Source organism: Astyanax mexicanus, chromosome 4 (genome assembly GCF_023375975.1).
Source record: "Astyanax mexicanus isolate ESR-SI-001 chromosome 4, AstMex3_surface, whole genome shotgun sequence".
Taxonomy (NCBI): domain Eukaryota; kingdom Metazoa; phylum Chordata; class Actinopteri; order Characiformes; family Acestrorhamphidae; genus Astyanax; species Astyanax mexicanus.
Genome location: NC_064411.1, coordinates 30650059 through 30659430, shown reverse-complemented (window position 1 = coordinate 30659430; position 9372 = coordinate 30650059). Strand labels below are relative to the sequence as shown.

The following is a 9372-nucleotide window of genomic DNA, read 5'->3' as shown; positions in this document are numbered from 1 at the left end:
AATTTCCCCCCCTTGTGTCCTTTCAGAGCTCCATACAGTTCAGCAAAACCACAAACCATGACAAGCAGCTATGTGAAGAACACAGAAAAATTTAGAGAACCTTTACATTTGCCACTTTTTTTCTGCAGTTAATCATTTTTTTACATTTCTATTGGCTTTCCCACATAGACATGGTTCAGCACAGAATGCTTACAAACCGGGCTAATTGTTAGCTAACTGTACCTGTAAAACTGTAAAAACAGTGATCTGCTCGGTTGCTGGCATTGCTAATGCAGTGTTAGCTACAATGGACAAGCCTAACTGCTGCCATTGCCAGCGCAACGTTGAAATTGTTGAATAATGCCGGTACTGCTTAAAAAAATCTAGCTCAAGACCAGTTTCTGGATGACCAGCTGGTCTTAAGATGGATTTTTTTTATCAGGAATGAGGCTGGTAGCTGGTAAAAAAAAAAGCACACAGTTCAACATTTTTCTATTTAGATCGATAGTTAGTTTAGTGGGCTCACTTATTAAGCTCTTTTTTTATTTTAGAATCAGCTTTCTCAGGCTAATGGAGCACACATTCCTGAGCAGTGTTCTTCTTTACAGCATCTTTGTCAGGAGAATATTGTTGAGTAAGAGCCGAAGTTGGCGCCAAAATCAACAAAATTGAACAGAGCAACACCCAAATCAAGAAAAACTGTCTCGCAGTATCATCTTTACCCAGCAGGGGGCAGCATTTAATAACAAATACAATACTGCCAGCTCAGCACAGTCAACATCTCAGAGAAGACAACAGTCTCAAGAGGGCCCTACGACGAAGAACTGCAGGCCCAAATCAGCAAGGGGGCAAAGACTATAATGCTTTCAAAGTTTGGGAAATAAGGAAAATATATGTCATATTGGATTGTTTTCCTTTCTTATTTTTGTCTTGTTTGATTTGGTTCTTCTTATACTCTTTATTTTTTATACTCTTTTATCTCTTAATTCTTTCCAGAGCTGTATAAGAACTTTTTTTAGGAGTTCAAACTTCTAAAAAGTTCTACAAACTTCAAAGCATTGCTATAGATGGATATACTGTGTGTATGTGGAATTCCTTGAGAGTAAAGATAAATTAATAGATGTACGATATTAATGCAAAGCCAGGGGAATAGCCGAGGTCACTGGTTTAAAATTAACTGGGATCTCTTATCACACCCTAGAGAGCCTTAATAGAAATGTTTTCATCATACTTACCGGTGTGTGTGTGTGTGTGTGTGTGTGTGTGTTTCTGCTTGGTGGGAACAGCAGACATCTTATGACCGGGTCGTTAGCTCTTATTGAGCTTGTGGTCAAAGTCAATTAAGCTGGACACACTGGATACAGAGCAGGCGGTTGTGCTGGGCTTGCAGTATTTTGTCATTTGTCCGGGAGGTGCTGATGAAACCTGCTGCAGTGTGTGGTGTTTTTTTTACAATGTCAAATATTAATAAAATTGTGTGCGTGTGTATTTTAATAGTTGAATTTTGCTGGATTCTGTCAGAACCCTGTAAAGAACTCTTTTATGGGATTTACACCTTTTTACACATTTTCTTACCTATAATACTGAAATACAAGTAGGTTATGTTCGTACCATCTTTAATATAAAAGCTGAATGTAAGTTTGAAGGGGGCTGCTTACTATTCTTAAAAAAAAAAACATTTAAAGGGAACAATAGTTATGCCTTATTTTAAATGGTGCTGACTGTTTACAATTTTTTTTAATAAATATAAGAACTGAAAATTGTAAATCGTAATCAGAATTGAGAATTGCTTATATTTCAAGAATATTGAGATTTGTTTTACAATATCACCCAGCTCTAATAGACACTAGAGTACTTTGGAGTTCCAAAAAGATTTTGAAAAGTAGTTTCCATTTCAGATATCAAATACATATTATAGCCCTAAGTCTTCCTTGTGTCTCTGATATGTGGTTGGGAGTTCTAAGACAAAGTAATATTTGGGTGAAATAATCTTTAAATCTGTAAGTAGTTAGCTGAATTGGTATTTTTTAGGTGAAATAAGCCTTTAAATCTGTAAGTAGGTAGCTGAATTTTTTTTTTTTTTGGTGAAATAAGCATTTAAATCTGTAAGTAGTTAGCTGAATTGGTATTTTTTGGGTGAAATTAAGCCTTTAAATCTGTAAGTAGTTAGCTGAATTGGTATTTTTTAGGTGAAATAAGCCTTTAAATCTGTAAGTAGTTAGCTGAATTGGTATTTTCCTTTAAATCTGCAAGTAGTTAGCTGAATTGGTATTTTTTAGGTGAAATAAGCCTTTAAATCTGTAAGTAGTTAGCTGAATTTATCTTGCCCGAGAAATAGTGTCTTCCCGATGGTGCAGTAACCTGTTTAACCAACAGATGCCGCTATTCTGGGGAGGTGCATTTGTTGTCAATGCGGCCAGCCCAGAGACTGTAAAAAAGACTGTAAAAAAAAAGCTATACACAGACTATGGGCCAGCCCAACTATTAGGTGCTGCGGGAAGACCTGGGAGGAAACTCCTTACAAATGTAGGTTTCCATATAATTTTTATCGTCATTAATATTTAGTAAAAATAAGAGCTGAAATCCTGTCGTACTGAAACAGGAGACCCAGAGCACTTTCTTCACAAAAAAACGACTCACAGTCAATTCTCTCATACTAGAGACCACAGCAAAGTTAATGAAAAAACATTTTTTAAGCTTTATTTGTTGATTTTCCCTATATGTCACAATTCGTAATAAATAAATGTTTAGTACACTTTTTTCTTTAATCGCAAAAAAAGCCACAAAAAGCCAACAGTAAACAGAAGAGAAAAATCCCACCTCATTTATTTTGTCAGCAAATATAAGTAAAAATGTAAAAATGTAGGTTTTAGAAAAATGTTTTGAGTAAACAAAAAGTCAGGTGTAATGTGTGGGCGTGGCCTCGCACGGAGAGGCGTGGCCACAGTAGAGAGAGAGAGCAGTAGAGAGAAAGAGATATAGAGAGAAGTAGATAGAGAGATAAAGAAATAGAGAGAGAGAGAGAGAGAGAAAATGATTATTATAATATATTATAATTATTGACATAATTATTTTTGTTATAAATGTTATTATGTCTGTTATGTATGTTTATAGATCATTGTTGTTGTTAATTGTTGTAATGCTTTGGCAACACTGTAATTTACAGTCATGCTAATTAAGCTACACTGAATTGAATTGAATTGAGAAAGAGAGAGAGAGAGAGAGAGAGAGAGAGAGAAAGCAGTACAGAGAGAGCAGCAGAAAGAGAGAGAGCAGTAGAGAAAAAGAGAGCAGCAGAGAGAGAGAGAAAGCAGTAACTTAGAGAGAGAGAACAGTAGAAAGAGAGTGATGAGAGAAGGAGAGAAACCAGTAGAGACAGAGAGAAGAGAGAGCAGTAGAAATAGGGATGAGAGAAGGAGAGAGAAATCAGTAGAGAGAGAGAGCAGTAGAGATAAATATATTATTTATTTATTATAAAAGATATATATATATATATCTATATATTTTATATGTATATATATATATTTTATATGTATTGTTTTTACCTTTTGTATATTAACTTATTTTATTGCTTCGGCTAAAGTTGTTAATTGCAATTCATGCCAATAAAGCTACTTTAAATCGAAATTGAAAGAGAGAGAGAGAGAGAGAGAGAGAGAGAGAGAGAGAGCAGTAGAGAAAGGGAGCAGCAGTAGAGAGAGAGAGAGAGAGAGAGAGAGAGAGAGAGCAGTAGAGAAAGGGAGCAGCAGTTGAGAGAGAGAGAGAGAGAGAGAGAGAGAGAGAGTAAGCAGCAGTAAGCAGCGCTGCTCCACAAAGAGGCTGAAGCTCAGAGGGTAAGTAAGAACTGAACTATTATCTAATACTGGCTGACTGTGGGAAGCGTTTAATCTGGATTAATAATAAGGAGAGTTTATGGATTGGTTGTTTGCAGTGGTCTGAACTGTGAGGTGGTTTAAACCGTTTACAGATGATGATGGAGATGAGAGGAGGAGTGACTTCTATAGCTAGCTGTTTTAGCCTGAACAATCCTAACTTAGATTTTACTACTAAAAACTCAAACGATGGAGAACTAAAACTGCACATATCCTGAATGCACATTACTAGCAGTCAAAACTACAGTACATACAGCTCTGGAAAAAAATAAGAGGTCACTTAAAAATGATGAGTTTCTTTGATTTTACCAAATTGAAAACCTCTGGAATATAATCAAGAGGAAGATGGTTGATCACAAGCCATCAAACCAAGCTGAACTGCTTGAATTTTTGCACCAGGAGTGCTATAAAGTTATTCAAAAGCAGCGTGTAAGACTGGTGAAGGAGAACATGCAAAGGTGCATGACAACTGTAATTAAAAACCAGGGTTATTCCACCAAATATTAATTTCTGAACTCTTAAAATGTTATGAATATGAACTTGTTTCTTTGCATTATTTGAGGTGTGATAGCTCTGCATATGTTTTGTTATTTCAGCCATTTCTCATTTTTTGCAAATAAATGCTCTAAATGAAAATATTTTTATTTGGAATTTGGGGGAAAATGTTCATTTTACTCAAACATATACCTATAAATAGCAAAATCAGAGAAACTGATTCAGTAACTGATGTGATCTAATTCCCCCCCCCCCCCCCCCCCCCCAGAGCTGTATATCTAGATATTGCATTTGTACTAGTCAGATGTGTAGACTTGAACTTTTTATTTGTCAAAAAAAAGTTATCTGGAATTATATGTTCTTTTAGTAATAAAGTAATTACACGATTTGTATTTGGTATTTTTTCTGGTAAAATGCTGTTTTATATATAAAAGAGAGTAAAATTGTATGTAAATCAGTATTAATATATAACTACTCTGTATTACATTAAGAATATGTGGTCCTGGTAATATAACTAGTTAGAATGGATTCATAAATCTGTAGAGCTGGTATTATTAAAAGTAACAGTTTCAGAGCTGATATCTGAACTAATCTAATTACATAAACTGAAGATTTAATGTAAATGTGGAAATATTTGTAGAATTTTTGTCTCTTATTTTTATGTGAACAGCGGTGGCATCTGCCTGCATCCCTCTCAAATCACAGAGTTCAGATGTGTGTAACCTACATCAAATTATAAGTTTAAGAACATCCCCATTTAAGCTTTTAAGGTAAATGATACAACATCCAGTGTACAAACCTTTGCAGTAAACTGCCAGGGTCTTTAAAGGAAAACAAATGAAGTAAACACTGAAAAAGATATTTCAATAATGTAAGACCAACTGTATATTGTAAAGTATTTTGTAAAAAAACTCCCTGAAAAATCATATATTCTTTTAAAAAAAGAAGGGATGAGTTTTAGTAAACAATTCATTGGTTAACACCTTACAGATGTTAAATAGCAATGTAAATAAACTGAGCTTTGGAAATACATTTTAAAAATGTAAATTTACAAAGCCTTTCTCTGTAGTAAGCAGTGCTTGAACAGATGGAGTTACTGCACTCTCTACTGCAGCATTTACACATTTAAACACAGCACATTCACACTTTTACCATAATAATAAGAAAAAGACACAGAAACTCTGTAACTATTAAAAGAAAGAAGTTTTTCTTACTAGTAAAAACTACAGTTACAAATATCTACAATATAATTTCTACTAGTAAAAACTACAGTTATAGATATCTACAATATCATTTTTACTAGAAAAAACTACAGTTACAGATATACAGATTTACTAGTACAAATTTTATTATTTCATTTAAATCAATGGTAACATAGATTATATAGATTTTATATTATTACAAGTAAAATTTGTATCGCTGATACCTGAAATCGAAGTTTCTGCTAGAAAAATTTAATTACAGTGATCTATTTTTTGAGTTTGTACCAGTAAACTGAATTAGAGCTATTACTGGTGTTATTTCAGTGTGCATTGCATTTACACTAGAGAAAGTAAAAAAAGAATAGATTCTGTAAAATTCAATTACTAATGAAACTAAATTAAAGGTTAATATCTGGAATTGTTGTTTTCAGGGGTTGAATTATGAGGTGGGTTTATAGATGATGACAGACAATGGGTGATGAGTAGAGGAGGGGCTCCGTTCTGTAGTTAATTTTACCAGCATCACCAGCAAAACTAAGCCAGCAAGACCAAGCTGGACAACCAGCATTATCAAAATCTAATTCAACATACACTCTGCTGGTCAAGAGCTGGTTAACCATTCTAATGTAAGTATTTTTTTTTCCTTGACCATCAGAGACCAGCGTAAACCTTCTAAAACCAGCCATTTATCAGCTCAAGACCAATTTGAATAAATAACGTTTAATCAGGTTTTGGTAACTAGTACAGTTAGCCTGTTGCACTTGCTGGTTGATTAGGTTTACTGGAACTCTGAATTTCCATGTTGCACATTATAATTTATACAGTTGATGATTCACGTCTGGAGTAGACTGGCTTATAGCTGCTGAGTCATCAGCGTTTAATATGGATGACTGCATAACATAAGGATTTCCCTCCTGTTTCCCTGCTTTTTTATATATAGAGCTTACTATATAGAGATATATAGAGATGGGTTGTTTACTTGAAAGAATGTGTGATACAGGTTACAAAAAACATATCTGTAACATTAATCCAGTAGATAAAAAAACCGGACCTAAACTTCCGGACCTATTATTTCTTAAGTCTTTGCTCAGTAGGCCTTATAACATGGCAGATGACTTATGCCTTGTCCCATAAAAGCTAAAGAAAATATTAATATATCAAGTTATCGTTATATTTTGTTTTCCAATACTCAACACAGTATTCATTTAAAATTATTGGTCTACATGTAAATATTGGTGTCAGACTGTGGTTCATTTAGTGTTGTGTTTAAGTCACAAGCGCTTGTTAGCAGCAGAACAGCACAGCCAAAGAAGCAGATGCTAGCCAGTTAGCATAACAAGATAATAAAGTGGAGTAATGGCAGCTCAGCTCCGTAAAGTCAAGCACTTGTCTCGCTCTGTCCTGCCTGGAAAAAATGAGAACAGCACTTTATCTGAGGAGCTCCTGCTGCTGTTTCTCACTCTATGAGTGTTTTTTGCCGAGTAAAATAGAAAAACATAAAAGCCCAGTCATGCAAAAATATATAAATAAAAATAAAAAACAATAAAAATACTGTGAAACCTTCAGAATCTTGAAAAATACTATGACATACATTTTTGATTATACCGCCCAGCACCAATATTGTGATATATTGAATCATAATCTCTGTAGGAAAAATGATTTGGCAGCGATTGGAGAACCAGAGTGTCTGAATGTTTGATTTTATCAGTAGATGATCACAGTGTTACAGAACTGGAAGAAGGTGTCTGAATGACAGGGGATCAACATGTGGCGCAAAGTTATGGTTGGGGGTGATTGTTGTAGTTGCAGACTCATGCATACTAAATGTGAAGCTGTCAAGAAATGTCAGGAATGTCAAGCAGCCACCCACAGTGATACAGCTGAAGAAGGTTAAAAATATCTTGGGCACATGATGTTATCATGAGAGTGAAAGTGGTACTGATAAACCAGTGAGATTGAGCTGTGTGGTGTTAGATTCACCTTCTGCTGCCTCTACATCTGGATACAAAATGAGATATGTTTGGGTTGGGTTCTGAATACAGTGGCTTGCAAAAGTATTTATACTCCTTGAACCACAAAACTTAATGTATTTTATTGAGATTTCAAGTGATAGACCAACACAAAGTAACATTTAGTAGAACCATCTTTCACTGCAATTACCTCTGCAAAAAGATGCAAAGCTTTCAGACCTTAAATAATGCAAAAAAAAGGTCATGGTCTCCTCCACCATTCTTACAAACTGCTTTTGGATAAGTTTATGCCTTTACTCCTGGTGCAAAAAGTCAAGCAGTTCATCTTGATTTGATTGCTTTTGATCATCCATCCATCGCTTGATTATATTCCAGAGTTTTTCCCTTTGGCAAAATAAAACAAAACCCATCATTTTTAAGGGGTCTCTTTTTTTCAAAGTTGTATATAACAGTGCTTGTTTTCATGTGTTATTGAGTGAATCCATGTTTTCATGTATTCTCTCTTTTTTTTCAGATGACATGCTTATAAAAGCAGTGTGTTTGTTTGTAAAGAAAGAGAGAGAGAGAGATGGGGTGTGCGACATTTACACTGTGCAGTAAATCTCAGTAAGTGGACACTCTGTCCAGGTGGCAGGTGTTGGGCTACTCAGACGGGAGCACACGAAAGCCCATTAGCAGAAAACAAACACTACTGACCACACACACATCTGCTGCTAGAGAGATGGGTTCAATTCTGACTGTGATGTCTTATTCATCTACCCATATTTATTTCTGTATAACCCTGTACTGCACAAAATCACTGACCAAGTACTTAATTACCAATCAATTAAAGACTCACTTCATTTGCCTTATTTAGGGCTAATTTATGCAGAGATTAGATATAATCCACTCACACACTAAAGGGGAAAGGTAAATGACAAAACTGGAGTTCATATTTCATTAAAAAGGGACTCCTAACAACTGTGCAAAACCAGGAAGACAACCAAAACTGATCTTCAGCTGATATAAACAGTATGGAGTCTGTGTACATCTAGGATTATCATTTGTTTAGTATCTGCGTCCCGATCCGATCCTTTGACGAATTTTAATCATTATTAAAACAATTATATCAAAAATGACCAGTTTAGCACAAAATAAACAAGTACTAAATAGCCATATACATGATTTCCAAATAGGAAATAGACGTTAGTGTAGCTGCATATATGGTTTTCTTTCTTTCTTTATTTATTTTTTTTTATTTTTTTGCATATTACAACGTGGAAATAGGAAACTATTATGGGACCAAATACTAGTCTCACTTTTGGCATCATTTTCTATGAAACATGTTTTCTTGATTTGGATGTTTTAAGCAATATTACGTAATATTTTTACCTTAAAAATAATTGGTTAATTTAAGAACAAAAGTGTTGGTTGTTGGTCTAACATTTGCAAATGTATTGTGTATCTCTCAGCTTGTCCAGAAATGCATGTGTAATGCGTATCCTCTAGATGTGGATGAAAGTGTATAGTACACTCCTTGACTGTAGGTAGAAAAGACCTGGAAAGTCCAGAAGAAGAAATCCAAAATCTCGCATTATGCTGCTGTAAAAACAAAATCAAAAGATAACAAATATGCACTTTTTGTTCAAGTTTAAGTTGTGAATTTTAAATGATACACTTAAAAAAATCGGCCTTAATTTGATGTGTTTTCTCATATCTGATGAATGCAATATTTGTGTGGCAGTGTGAACGTATGTTGGTCATATGTGGTACTGAAATCCTATGTACATGTCTGATACGTGGCAGAGCTACTCATCACCCAAGGGAAATGGGTGAAAACAGAAAGGGGAAATGGACAACAGCAGTGAGGAAGGG

General features: G+C 34.8%; 1 protein-coding gene across 2 annotated transcripts in view; it reads left to right on the top strand.

The window, feature by feature from the left end:
- The first annotated feature begins 3724 nt into the window (after window positions 1–3724).
- Window positions 3725–9372, top strand: part of vwa5b2 (von Willebrand factor A domain containing 5B2) — a 45617-nt gene continuing 39969 nt past the window's right edge. For both annotated transcript variants that reach the window (XM_022673149.2, XM_049478658.1), the window contains exon 1: window positions 3725–3812. The gene's annotated coding sequence lies outside the window, so the exon portion shown is untranslated. The remainder of the gene's footprint in view (window positions 3813–9372) is intronic.